Source organism: Dipodomys ordii, unplaced genomic scaffold (assembly GCF_000151885.1).
Source record: "Dipodomys ordii isolate 6190 unplaced genomic scaffold, Dord_2.0 Scaffold8, whole genome shotgun sequence".
Lineage (NCBI taxonomy): Eukaryota > Metazoa > Chordata > Mammalia > Rodentia > Heteromyidae > Dipodomys > Dipodomys ordii.
In genome coordinates, this window is record NW_012267224.1 from 20220621 (window position 1) to 20234743 (window position 14123).

The following is a 14123-nucleotide window of genomic DNA, read 5'->3' on the forward strand; positions in this document are numbered from 1 at the left end:
ACCATTTTTATTGTGAACCACCATCAGAAGGATGTGTGATTTAGTACAAGACATTTTCTGTCAGGCATTTGACTTAATGATATTTTCTCCTTATGCATTTCATTATCTGTTTTCGTGTCTTCTGAAACACATAAACTACAACCAGCATGCAAATATTAGTATGCTCTTCAGAGCATATTTCATTTTTCATCTGTAATATGTCTTTTTGTAGGTTCCCACAAGCAGTGGAAATAGAATACAAACATTTTTCTTGCTTTCCAACAAAAAGTACTCACATTTTCAATAAGGGAAAACCCTGGCTGGGAAGGTCTGGGAAAGGGAGGAGTAGAAGAGCCAATACTTTGAATTAGAATGCCACCCTCCTGCCTCAGACACTGTATTTGGCACATTCAACTCCTCTCTTCCTCTTCCTCTCTCTGATTTCCTTTCCTAGGTAGGCTATTGTTTTAAATCAATTCTAATTGTATTTATGCAGTGCATTAAAGCTCACTTTATTCTCTGTTTCAACAGGCATCATTTTCAAGGCTATAAGCACAATTTTCTCCTTCGACAATTTTTTTCTTATTTTTAGAAATTTCCAGAAGGTTGGGCTGGGAAGGTGGCTCAGTGGTAGAGTGCTTGCCCTGCATGCATGAGGCCCTGGGTTTGATTCCTCAGCACCACATAAGCAAAACAGAAAAAGAAAAAAAAAGCCGGAAATGGTGCTGTGGCTCAAGTGGTAGAGCGCTAGCCTTGAGCTGAAGAGCTGAGGGACAGTGCCCAGGCCCAGAGTTTAAGCCCCATGACCAGACCCCACCCCCAAAAAAGAAAGAAATTTCCAGAAGGTTAAAAAATTCATACATAAATACCTAGAATCTTGCTTCTCAGAGTATGGCCTTTGGGTAAGCAGCACTAACATCATCTAGGAGGTTTTTAGAAGTGCAGAGTCTCAGGTTCCACCTCAGATCCATTGAATCACAATGGTCTTCTAATACCTGGATGATTATTGATATATTTAAACTTAAGGGACTAGATGTGGTGACACATACCTGTAACCCTATCCACTCAAGGAGGTGGAGATGGACGGATGACTGCTGGGGGCCAGTCCAGGCAAAGTTATTGAAACCCAATCTGAAAAAAAATAGTCTTAAAAGGCAAGCAGAAATAGGGGTATGGCTCAAGTACAAGGTCCTGGCTCAATCCCAGCACTGCCAAAATAAAAATAAAAAAAAATAAAATAAATCACTGCTTTGGGTCAAATTGAATAGAATAAATGAAGCCAAACAGAAAACTCTAGGTATGAATGGACAATAACACAAAGAATGCAGTAAGAGATGCTTCCACATTTAAAAATCTGCTCATATCTCATTTCCTGTTCACATATTTCCCCAGGGCTTAACAGTCAAAACATAAAATGTCCCAAGAAAATATTTATAAAAATCTGCTTGGCTTTATAATTTTTTTTCCTGTGTCAGAAACTGCATCCATGGCGAAAGATTCACACACTATCAATGAAAAGTCCATGGTGGTGACCAAGCATCCCCATCCACCCTATGCCACAAGGGACCTGGTTACTGCTGGGCATTTTGACACAAATGGATTTCCCCTTAGAACTGTCAGAAGACTTCCTTTCACTACGTACTCTAAGATTTGAAACTCAAGAGTTCCTTTTATTGCCATACTTTGAAGTTCAGTAGAGTACCTTGCCTTGCAAGGTGCTATGGTTGAGTGTGGTTTGCCCCCAGAAGGCTGGAAATCTGGTCCCCAGAATGACAATGTTAGGAGGTTGTGAAACCTTTCAGAAGTGGAGCCTAATGGGAGGTAATTGGGCCTTCGGTGGGCACTGTCCTTGGATAGGCTTGATAGTACCTTGAGAGAGGTGTTATTATGAAAGCATGACTGGCCCCTCCCCAGCTTTGGCTTTCTGTCAGCACAAAATCTCACTCTCTGGCACACATGACTACCATGATGCCATCAGTTCCTTTGGAGCTGAGCCAGTGAGCCTTGGACTTTGAGCCTTCAAACTGCGAACTAAATAAACCTTTTCTGTTCACATGACTCAGTCCCTAGTGTTTTGTTACAGACTCGGGAAATGGACTAACATGAAAGGCAAATAGCTTGGTATTCTAACCATCTGCATTATTCTAGGGATGAGAGGTTTCAAAGAATGTGAAACAGCATCAGGAGAACTGGCGAGAAGGGTCATTCTAATCTGACGTCATTTATGAAGCCCACTGGCCTTCATTAAAGTGGCACAGAAACAGATGTGCCAGAGGTGAACAACTTTCACAGAAATAATTTCCTGCAACTACAAACTAATCCTCTGAGCCCTCACACTTGAAAGGAATCGAACAGATTCTGTGGAGCAGATATCTTTAAATTGGCTGGAAATGTGAGGCTCTTGTTACAGCATCAATAGATGCACTCAGTTTCAACTGAGTAGTTCACTAACTACATTGATTTTTACCAGGCTGAAGATACTGAGAAAATATCTAGAGGAAACTAGGGCATCTGGGAGCTGATGGGCAAAGGGGAAATTTTATTCATTCTAAGGAACCCCTCTAGCTGGTGCCACACATGTTCCTTTCTATCTCAGGCCTGGTAGTGGTCTTAACCTTTTGCTACTTAGTGGTTGAACAGGTCTGGTCTACCCTGTGCCTAAGGGTATAAGACTCCACGGGTACAAGTTCTTGCTCAAGGTCTAACAGCTGTCATAGCAGATGGCTGGAGATTTGTAGACTGTGATTCCAAGTATCATCCTTTAGCTCTAAGGCACTGGGAATGATCTGACAAATTAGATTAACCAAGATCAATATGATGCTGGCCAGGAACGCTCCCTCTACCCTATTACAGGGTTCTGTGTGTTCTTTTCACCATCTCAAGATGCAAGATATTGGCTACCATCTTGTCCCATGAAACTCTTGGAGAAAACAGACAAGTCACCCTCCACGATCTCTTTTGTCTTACAGTTTAATGGTGCTAATTCACGCATGCAACCAGTTGTGCCATAGAGTTGGTGTCCAGAGCATACCTAGTCCCACCTCCAAGAAATGGAAATAGGACTTTTAAATTCGATGGCACTTAACAGCCTATGTGTTCATTTCAAAGTATACCTACTTTGTGAAATAGGAAAGAAAAACAAATACGTAGTTCATTGGCTGGAAAAATCTTGTTCTACCATCCCAACTTGCCTCTGCTTTTCTTTTTCCTTCCAGGAGTTTCCCTGGAGAACACCCTGTGGATGGCTTGCATAGTATTTTGTGCTGAGAGATGGTGTGTGTTCTGGGTCTGTGAAAGGCCACTGCTCTTGGGTGGAGAGACAAAGGCTGGCTCTGGGAAGTCAGTCTGTGGGAATTCCTGAGGGGGCTGCAAGTTGCTATGAATAGCCTGGCCTTCCAGATTGGAAGGAGGACCTCCTGCTGTGCCCTCTAGCTCTCCAGTTGATGGAGGAGACAAGCCCAGGGCTAGGGGCCCCAAGTGGAAGCCCATTAGGGCACAGGCTTTCTTGTGTCCAGATTCCACTTGGGTGACCTCGGGGAGAGAGACTACTGGCTCTTATCTGGGGCCACAATGCTCCATTTACAAGCTGCAATTAGTTGCAAACAAAATTTGTGCATCCACGACTAACTGTCAGCTCAAGAGGTTGAAAGTTCAGTCCTGGGGAGGTCAGGATGCTTTCCATGAGGCCAGTGACTTTACTTCCAACTCCCCTCCTCCACTTCCCTGGGGAGCAGGCAGTGAGGGAGAGCTCATATTCCAAATTAGGATGCTTACAAAGCTGAGTTACCTATGTCAGGGGTAAACGTGGTTCTGGGACACTGGTACAGCAGGCAGTAACCCTTTTACTGTTTTTACAGTGACTCTTCTGCCATAGAGTAATGATTTAGTTTATAATAAATAATAGCTACAAGGAAAACAATGCACTGGTGATTATTGGCTTTAGTTGATATTTAAAAGTTCTGCCAGTGTTGCTTGCATATTTCATATGGAATTAAAACCCAGAAGGGTCCAGAAAAATGAATTGTCCTTTACTAAATCAAAATGTGTAAATAGTCCTTCTGAAAGCATAACAAAGGGCCTATTTTAAACACCAGAGCCAAAGACAGGAAAAAGCTACAATGAACTGAAACACAAGGCAAAGTTAATCAATAATGGAATACACACCAAGAAGATGTTGTATATTAACTATACCTAGAGCCCAAACATTCTTTTGAATTCTATGTACTTTTTCCTTTTATGATATTGCATTTTAATTTTCAATTGTCTCTATAATTCTCAGCTGCAGCCCTTTGAATCTCCTTCCATGTCCAAATTGAGAGAAAATTTTCCTTTCCCCTGTGTGTGATATGAGGTTAGGAACCCACAGTTGCACTGTACTTCAGAGTCCAGGAGACCAGGTTGGCAAAGAAGGCATTTAGAATTTTTTAAGCACATAGTAGTCATTCACTGCATCAAATGGATTCCCTTAAATGTGAATCAAATAAACAATTACATTTAATGGATTGGACATGGTAGTACATACATCTGTGTGGTCCTAGGTGTTCAGGAGTCAGAGATGAGAAGATTACATTTTAAGACTTGCTGTTCCAAAGCATATCTGATAAAAAATAAATAAATAAAGCAAAAATGACTGCAGAAAAGTTGTAAAGCAATAGCCTAACAAGTACAAGGTCCAGAGTTCAACCCCCAATACTTCCAAGAATGAGGGGGAGAGGGCTAGGAGGAAGGAAGGGAGTGAAAAGAGGAAGGAAAGAAGGAAGGAAGGAAGGAAGGGAGAAAGGGAGGGAGGGATAGAGGAAGGAGATAGGGAGGAATGAAGAAAGATGTAAAGGGAAGGAGAGATGGAGGAAGGAAGGAAGGAATACAGGGCAAAAGAAAGCGAAAACAAACAAACAACAACAAAAACCTAAACATTCAGATCCTCCCAACTGAGCCTAGGCTCCTTTCCTTCCCCTCTCCTCTTGGAATCACAGAAAGTCACATTGTTTTGTAAACAACTCTCTCTCGTAGGGAATTGCCTGAGTTTCTCTTCACAATAGGTGCTCTGAGAAAGAGCCACCCCCCCCCCACTATTTCCCTCCTCCTCTTCTCCAGCTGCATTGCCTACCAGGCCTCAGCCACCCAGAGCAGAGAAACAGCTGTTCCAAAGTGGACCAGAATATGACACCTCATGATGAATTAATGAGAAACCTCCCATCACCTGGTGGGTAATTTTTTTCTAATTAAGTTAATTGGATTTTTTTATTATAAAAGGAGTACATACTCATTATTAAACATTTGCAGAAAACAGAAAAGTAGGAAGTTAGACGGGGGAGGGGAGGAGGAAAGCCTACAGGTGGGTAATTACAGACCAAGAATTATTAGTCATTTTGACTAGGTACTGGGTAATCCATAAATTAGCTTTTTATAGTCAACTACAGATCCACTTGCTAGTTCAACTACTTGTGTTTTCCCTAAATCGATGCCACAGTAATTTATCACCATTTACTTGGAGAAGGCAAAATCCATTCTACCTGGACTTCAGGCCCTTTGGAATATTGAAGGCTGCTCTTGAGTTGCCTGATACACAAACCTTCTTCATTTGAGCATAGGGTTTCTCCCTCCAGCCTACCTTCTCCAGGCTAGTTCCAGGTCATTCTATTTTGCACAAGACAAACAGTTCAATTTCACTGGCTTATATATTTCTGTGTTGCCAAATTATAGAGTCAGATGGATACAAGTTCAACTATGCTCTGTATAATAACAATAGAAAGAAACTTGTAATCTATTTTAGAAATATTTTCCCATATTATAATTTCTCTGAAATGTCCTGTGTTTTTAGAGAGTCTCATGTTTAACAGAATTTCCAACAGAATTTCTCTTTAGGTCCTTCTCATCAGAGCATACACATTTCTTTTCCCTGCTGGGAACAAAATTCAGGGCCTGTAAAAATGCTTAAAGTATTTGCTCTACCCCTGAGCTACTCCCCACCCAGCCCTGAAGAATGTGATTTTCTGCAAAATGGTGAAAGTTGAAGCAAATATCAGACATGATTTTGGTTCACTCATAAAAGTCAAATAACCACTGATTTTAGCTGCCTACAACTTAGCATGGAAGCAAAGAGCGTCAGAAAAGTTCTTAAGCAGCCAAAGCAACATCATAAAATCAAGATTCTCACAGCCATGCATACACTCTCTTATTTTGTCACTTTATTTGAATCCAACTCAAGAAAACTAGTATTATCAGTTCTTTTAGCTTTGAGGATCCGATCTCAAAGTGACATCAGATTCCACTGTGAGAGAACTAGTCATCAGGGAAGGAAGAAATAGGAAGCATTTGATGGAAGTAATGGGAATTCAACATACAGTAGAGATTTGTATGGGGTAAGCAGGTCTCCACATTGAATTGGCTCTTGATATATTATTGTTGCCACACAATATAATCAGAATGAAAGAAAGGTTCAATTGTATTCCGTATACTAGAAAAAGAGAAACTTGCAATTCACTTTAGAAATAAAACGTTTGAAAGCAGAGCATTGAAACTATATGATATGCTTCAATTATCATAACAAATTCATAGTCTGTGAGTATATGAGGTTGATTTTCTAGGCTGCAATGACAGTTACTGTGATTGAGTGAGAACCTTCCTGTACCTATGAAGATAATCATATGCCTTTTGTCTTCGTTCTGTTCATGTTCATTGTGTTTATTGATTCATATTTGTCAAACCATCCTTGCATTCCTGGGATGAATTCCACTTGATGAATCTCCCACTGAGACCTAGAGATCAAGGTTCAAAGCCAGCCTAAGTAGAAAAGTCTGTGAGACTTCATTTCTAAAATAACCAGTACAAAGGTAGGGTTGGAGGTATGACTTGACCTCCTAGCACATATTATTGTTAGACTTTTTGATATTAGCTATTACAGTCATGTAAGATCTCATGTGGTTTTGATTTGTATTTCCCTAATAACTAGTGGTATTAACCATTTTTTCATATGGTTATGTGTATGAGAAATGTCTTAGGAGAAATATGTTTAGACCTATTGCCCACTTTAAAAATCAGAATACCTATTTATCCTTCTCATGACCCCTTTTTACTCCACTTATTTTTCAAATAGAGTCTTGCACTTCTTTCTGCTTAGAGTGAGCCTTGAAACAGAATTTGCGACTATGGATGTGTACCACCATATTAAGCTTATTTGTTGAGATGAAGTCTCCCTAGCTTTTTGTTTGAGCTGGCCTCAAACCAGAGTCCTCTAAATCTCTGACTGACTCTTGAGTAGCTGGGATTACAAACATAAGCCACCATGCCCAAGTGGCTTTTGTTTACTCACCCACAAAATGAATAGGTAGAAATACGTAGTTTCTATATCATCCAAAACTCAGTCACACTGAGTGGTGGCACTCTGAGTGGTGGTGGCACTGGCTCTGGCCTCACACTTGTTCTGTTCAAGATGCAATTGAGACCCAAAGGAGCTCAGTAGCTGATGGGAGAGCAATGCCTGCCACTCACAGGTCAGGGGCTTTTTTACTATGTGTGTGTGTGTGTGTGTGTGTGTGTGTGTGTGTGTGTGTGTGTGTGTGTGTGTTTATTAATTGCACCAAGAGGTTTCATTGTAATATATTATATACTATACACACACACACACATATATGTCTTTGGGCATATCCACCCATAGTTACCTTCTCCTTTATCCTCCCTTCCTCCTGTTTGTCCTTTCCCCCACCAGTCCACTGTTTACATTCCTGCTACTTGTTTTCAAGTCTAGATTTCCCATCTTCTGAGCCTGGCTTATTTCACTTAGAGTGATGCTCTCCAGTTCCATCCAATATGTTGTTTAGAGGCCAGGTGTGTTGGCACTGGACATCTTGTGAAGACCCAGCTCCCTTGCTCACCCTCAACTCTGCTCATAGTAACTACTCCATCATATGAAAAAGTTCACAGAAGGAAGAGAAAATAAAATAGAGAGGAAGTGAGAAAGGCAAAATGCAGGCACACTGGTTTGCAGCAAACTAGTCTGGCCTCCGGCTGGGAAGGTGGCTCAGTGGTAGAGCGCTTGCCTTGCATGCATAAGGCCCTGGGTTCGATTTCTCAGCACCACATAAGCAAAAAGAAAAAAGCCGGAAGTGGCGCTGTGGCTCAAGTGGTAGAGCACTAGCCTGAGCTGAAGAGCTGAGGGACAGCGCCCAGGCCCAGAGTTCAGGCCCCATGACCGGACCCCCCCCCCAAAAAAAAACAAAACTAGTCTGGCCTCTCCATCTCCTTTGCATCCTGTCTTAAATATGTCACCTTGCCACCTCGTTGTGTACTTTAAGTCAATTCAAGAAACCAGGCGACTTAAGGACATCCAGGTGCACTTTTCCACTCCATGACTGTGACATGATCTTGTCAGCCTAGGGTACTTGGAGGTCACCGTTGCATCAAGACAGTTTCCCACATGGCTGTCTCCTGCTCCATGCCATATCAGCTTCATCTGCCACCAGTACCAGAGCAGTTCCTGTGCAGGCCAGGCTCTATTTCATTAAAATGACAATGTGGAACTGGGTAGCTGGTTTTTCCAAGAACCACCCTCTTCATGGACAACACTAAAACTACCTTTAAAAGGAGGAAAATCACAATAGGAGCTCTGAGACAGGGCAAAAGTTAAGTATTGCCAGGCACCTATGGCTCATGCTTATAGTTCTAGCTACTCAGAAGGCTGAGATATGAGATTCATAGTTCAAAGTCATCCCAGGCAGGAAATCTGGTGAGATCCTTATCTCCAATGAACTTCCAAGATGTCAGAAATGGAGCTGTGGCTCAAGTGGTAGAGCACTAGTCTTGAGGGAAAAAAAAAAAAGCTCAAGGACAATTCACAGGCTCTGAATTAAAGGCCTAGACTGGCACAAAAACAAAAACACAACAAAAGTGAAGTGCAGCTGTAAGACTCTTATCTCCAACTAGCCATCAAAAAGCCAGAATGGAGATATGCCTTAAGTGGTAGAGTACCAGCCTTGAACAGAAAAAGAAAAAAAAAAGTAGCTGAATAAGAATTTGAGGTCCTGCCGGGCGCTGGTGGCTCACACCTGTAATCCTAGCTACTCAGGAGGCTGAGATCTGAGGATCGCAGTTCAAAGCCAGCCCGGGCAGGAGAGACCGTGAGACTCCTATCTCCAATAAACCACCAGAAAACCGGAAGTGGCGCTGTCGCTCAAGTGGTAGAGTGCTCGCTTTGAGCTGAAGAGCTGAGGGACAGCGCCCAGGCCCAGAGTTCAAGCCCCACGACCGACAAAAAACAAAAAAAAAGAGTTTGAGGTTCTGAGGTCCAAGTCCCAGTACTGGCACACAAAAAAACTTTCAAGTGTCAGTTTGTCACTCACTGTCCTTCTGTGTCTTTTAACTCAGCAACTCACCACTTGCACTCTACCTCTTGAGGCAATGCCTCCAATTCTAGCTTGTTGCTGGTTATTTGAAGATAAGAATCTTTCAAGCCAGCTGCTGGTGGCTCATGACTTTAATCCTAGCTACTCAGTAAGAGGCTAAGATCTGAGAGTAGTGATCAAAAACAGCCCAGGCAGGAAAGAATCTTATCTCCAATTAACCACCAGAAAACTGAAAGTGAGGCCGTGGCCTTGAACAAAAGAACTCAGGGTCAGAACTCAGAACTCAGACCCTGAATTCTAGCCCCATAACCACCACCACTACCAACAACAACAAGGAATCTTTCAGATTTGTCTGCTCAGGCTGCCTTGGAACCTTAATCCTCAGATCTCAGCTTCCTGAGTGAGGCTGAGTAAGATATAGGTATGAGCCACTGGCACTGGGATCCTGTCTCCATCATTTGGGCCTCAGTTGTGCTGAGGTAGGTAATGACTTTGAGAGATGGTTAGCCTCTAGAATTCATCTCTGTTGCTCATATCTTACAAGCTGTGGGGGCTGCTCATAGAGACACATTTGGGAAGATGGCCTGCTTTTTTTTTCCATAATGTAATAGAAAACCTAAATAATTCTGACATCAATTTTCTGTTTGGACTGGAGAAGGCCATGTCTTTCCTTCCTGCTTTTTTATGCTCCCAAGAGCAAGAAGCCCTTGGTGCCATAGGCTCCCCACGGATGGCTAAAAATAGACTTCCCGGTGACTGGAAGCCAGGCCTGTCTCTCCCTCTAAGAGCCTTTTTTTCCCTTCAAACAAAAGCAAAGCTCCTCACAAAACAGGGGTTTGTTCCTATCTTCTCCAAGCACTTCTGCAGAGAAGCTGTGGCTGTGGCAGCCTATAGAGGTGATCAGACCAGAGAGAACACCAACCATCACAGGCAGAAGTGGCAGCTGCCTTCTCTGGGGAGGTTTCAGAATACAGGAAGTGCTAGGCAGGAACTCTCCAAGGATGTGCTGGGGGTGGGGGAAGGGAGAGGAACTGAGGAGGGATGAGGGAACTCTAGTCCTAGAGATGAAGGCTGTGAGGCTGTGTCCACTTGCTCATCTTAGGCCTCCTCCTTGGGCTGATTGATCCAGAGCAGTCATGCAGGGTCAAACCTCCTAGGATGATTCACCCTAAAGTAGATGCGTGAGCCCATGGATAGGACTGAGCTTTTTCCAGCTTATATATACCTATAATAATTCAGGCTTTAAACTAGGCATAGCAAGAGATTCGTGGCCATAAGGAACATTACAAACAGAATTATAATGATATGCCATAACACAAGTTCAGTGACTGTGATTCTTCTTTCTCAAATATAATACTCTGTCCACATAATGAGATGAGGTGAGGTGAGCTGAGGTGAATGACAAAGCACTTCCCAGATACCATTGCTGTGACTTTTGCATTTCTTGCAGATCTCACTGTGAGAAGATTCAGCTTTACCTCAGCATGGGAAATGATTGTTTTTTCTTTCCTTATTGAGTCAGCATTTTCACTTGTTCACTTGAAGGAAATATTTGCAGTTTCTATTTGGCGTGTTATCTCTACACCACTACTTTTATGTTCTGGGGTTGTTATAAATCTAAGAGCTCCGGCAATTATCTGATAATTGGGATGGTTTCTAGCTAACAGGCAGGCAGCAAAGACAGCCTGGATACATTGGGCAAAGTAATTATTCTGCTTCCAGGAGGGACAGGACAGGTCATTGTAAGAATGATGCTACTAGAATGGTACATAATTTAAAATTCATTATTTACTTCAGAATTTTCCACGTAATAATTTTGGACCATGGCTGACCAGGAAGTTGAAAATAATGGGGAACTACTTTAGATTTTCAAAACAAAAATACTTGGCAGGCTGGGCAAAAGATACTGGCCAGAAGCCAGGTGTTGGTGGCTTACTCCTGTAATCCTAGCTACTCAGAAGGCTGAGATCTGAAGATCATGATTCAAAAGCCAGACCAGCAGGAAAGTCTGTGAGACTCTTATCTCCAATTAACTACCAAAAGATGGGAAAGGCACTGTGGTTCTAAGTGATAAAGCACTAGCCTTGACTATAAAAACTGAAGGACAGTGCCCAGGCCCTGAGTTCAAGCCCCAGGACTGGCAAGCACCCCCTCCCCCAATAAACCAGATAAGGTAGTGCATGCCTGTTATTCCAGTTACTTGGAGGTAGAAGTAGGAGAACTGAAATTCAAGGCCAGCCCCCACAAAAGACAAGACCCTACTTGAAAAACAAATGAAAGCAAAAAGATTGGGGATATAGGACAAGTGGTAGAACATTTGCCTTGCAAGCTTGCAGCCCTGAATTCAATCCCTAATACTGCCCCACCCCCCGCCACCCTGCAAAAAAAACGGAGAAAAAAAACCACTATGCTACATTTCCACTCAATAAATCTAGCATCCTTCCAGCAAAAGTTAAAATAGATGTTGATTCAACTTCTCTACCTTGATAAGATTTCTACAATAATGAAATTCCAAATGGTTTGTCCACCAATACGTCCACCAGTGGTTTTGAATCACAAGTGACTGTGTCCTCCTAGCCTTCCACGCCCCACCCCAGAGGACCAGTGACTGTGTATAACAACAGACACCTTGAGGTGATTGCAAAAGGGAAACATGCAACTGGTCCAAGTAGGTACAGACCAGGGATTCCACTAAACATCCTTACAATGTTCACAACTGCTTCTTCTCACCCTCAACAATGAGCTGTCTTCCAAGAAATGTCAACAATACCCAGATTACAAAACTCCAAAATTAGACATACCCTAAGAAAGAGACAGTGAGACCACTGAGTTATAGAGCCATTTAAAGATATCATGCCATTGACCCTAACTGAGATTCTCTCTCCAGCTTTAACCCATTCACTCAATTTCTGCTTTTATTGAAAGCCCAGTACGAGCAGTTCTCTAAGGAATATATAGACAGCACATGCTCACAGGGACAAAGTTCAGGTCCATGAATCCGATCACCTCCACTCAGATCCTTGCATGGGTCACTCACTCCTCACTCCTCACTCTGTTTGTGCACGTCATCACCTCAGACATCTCTTCCCAAAGAGGCCTTCCTTGCCTTTCTGTCTCAACAGGCTTCCCAGGGCCCAGGCCCTTCATGCTCCAGGCCCTCATTCTACTGTGAGTGCACTCAGTGCCACGCTCTGAGCTTATTTGCTTAGCCCAGGAGATGCTTCAAAGTAGGAATTTTTGTCTTTCTTATTAGTGGTTCCCCAGGGCCCAGAACTGTGCCTAAGTCTCTGTCCCAGAAATATTTATTGAATAAATGAAAACAATATGTCTAATCCAGATCCAGTAATAACTCTTTTTCAAGTACTGTTCAATGCAATGACAGCCTTTAGTGTAAGAAATGCATTTCATTTGAATACATATCTTAGGGTTCATTTTCCTAACATCACCTTATCTGACCTTTTCTGCTTGACTCAGACATATACTAGATATTGCAAATAAGGAAAACCATGGGACCTATGTTTCTTTGGGCCTGGCTTACTTCACTTAATCCATTTCCTAACAAAAGGGAAATGAACCCTAAGATATGTATTCAAATGTTTTTTTTCTTTCATGCAATTGTTTCTAACATATTTATAGGATGATTCTTTGTTGCTATGTATGTCCCTCCCCCACAGTATAACCCCTGCTTTCACTGTATTTGATGTCGGTATAATTTGTGGAGGGGAAGGGGAAAAACAAATCGTTTAAATAGGGATACAGGTGGACCCATTGCAACAATGAGATGTACAAGTAGTTATGTCGAAAACGAACTTTACAACTTGTGGGGGGAGCAGGGGGGGCGGGGAGGATTGGGGCGGTGGGGGGAGGAAGGGATGGGAAAGGGAAATAAAGGAGGAGGCTACAATGCTTGATAAGAAATGTACTCATTATCTTGCCCATGTAATTGTAACCCCTCTGTACGGTATTTTCACAATAAAAAAAAGAAAGAAAAAAAGAAATGCATTTCAATTTCTTGGAGCTTTCAGAATTAAGATCCAACATTTGTATGGGACATGTACTCAAATTAGGAGAAAATATACCTAATAAGGTAGATGTTTCTTTCCTTTGTTCTCTTTGCCTCTTTCTTTTCTTTTCTTTTTTGAAGTACTGTACCAAATGTTCTCTCAACATTATTTCTTCTAGCATCCCAATTTTCAGAACTGTAGAGAGAAATGGGGGCTATTTTCTTACAATTGGTTTTCTAACCCGTATGATGTGCTTTTGAAACTAATCATTTTAGATGTGTCCACTCTGTAAACAACTCTGCCAACTAGGCCAGAACCCCTCCCCAGTGGCGCCACCCATCAGGGTGACAACAGTGAAATGACTACAGACATTTGTGTGCAGGTGTTAGTGTGGGTGTCGTTTTCATTTGAGTGAATGTCAAGGAATGTAATTGGTAGATGTGGGTAGGAGAAAGTTTGTTATGTGGAAAACCATGAAACTGTCTCCCCAGATGGCTGCTCCATTGTCTATTCCCACCAGTGCTCCATCCTCACCGGCATTTAGTTTTGTTAGCATTCTAGACTGTGTTATATAGCGAGAACTTTCTTGATTTGCATTTCCCTGGTGACATATGATGGGGAGTATTTTTGCATGCATTTATTTTCCGTCAGTGTATTTTGTTGGTGGATATCTGTTAGGATCTTCGACCCCCATCTAAATTGTGTTGCCTTTTTTTTTTTGTGATGGTTGAGTTTTAAGATTTCTTTGAATATTTTGGATAGCCCATCTACGTTAGGTATATCTTGTAAAAGCATTTTC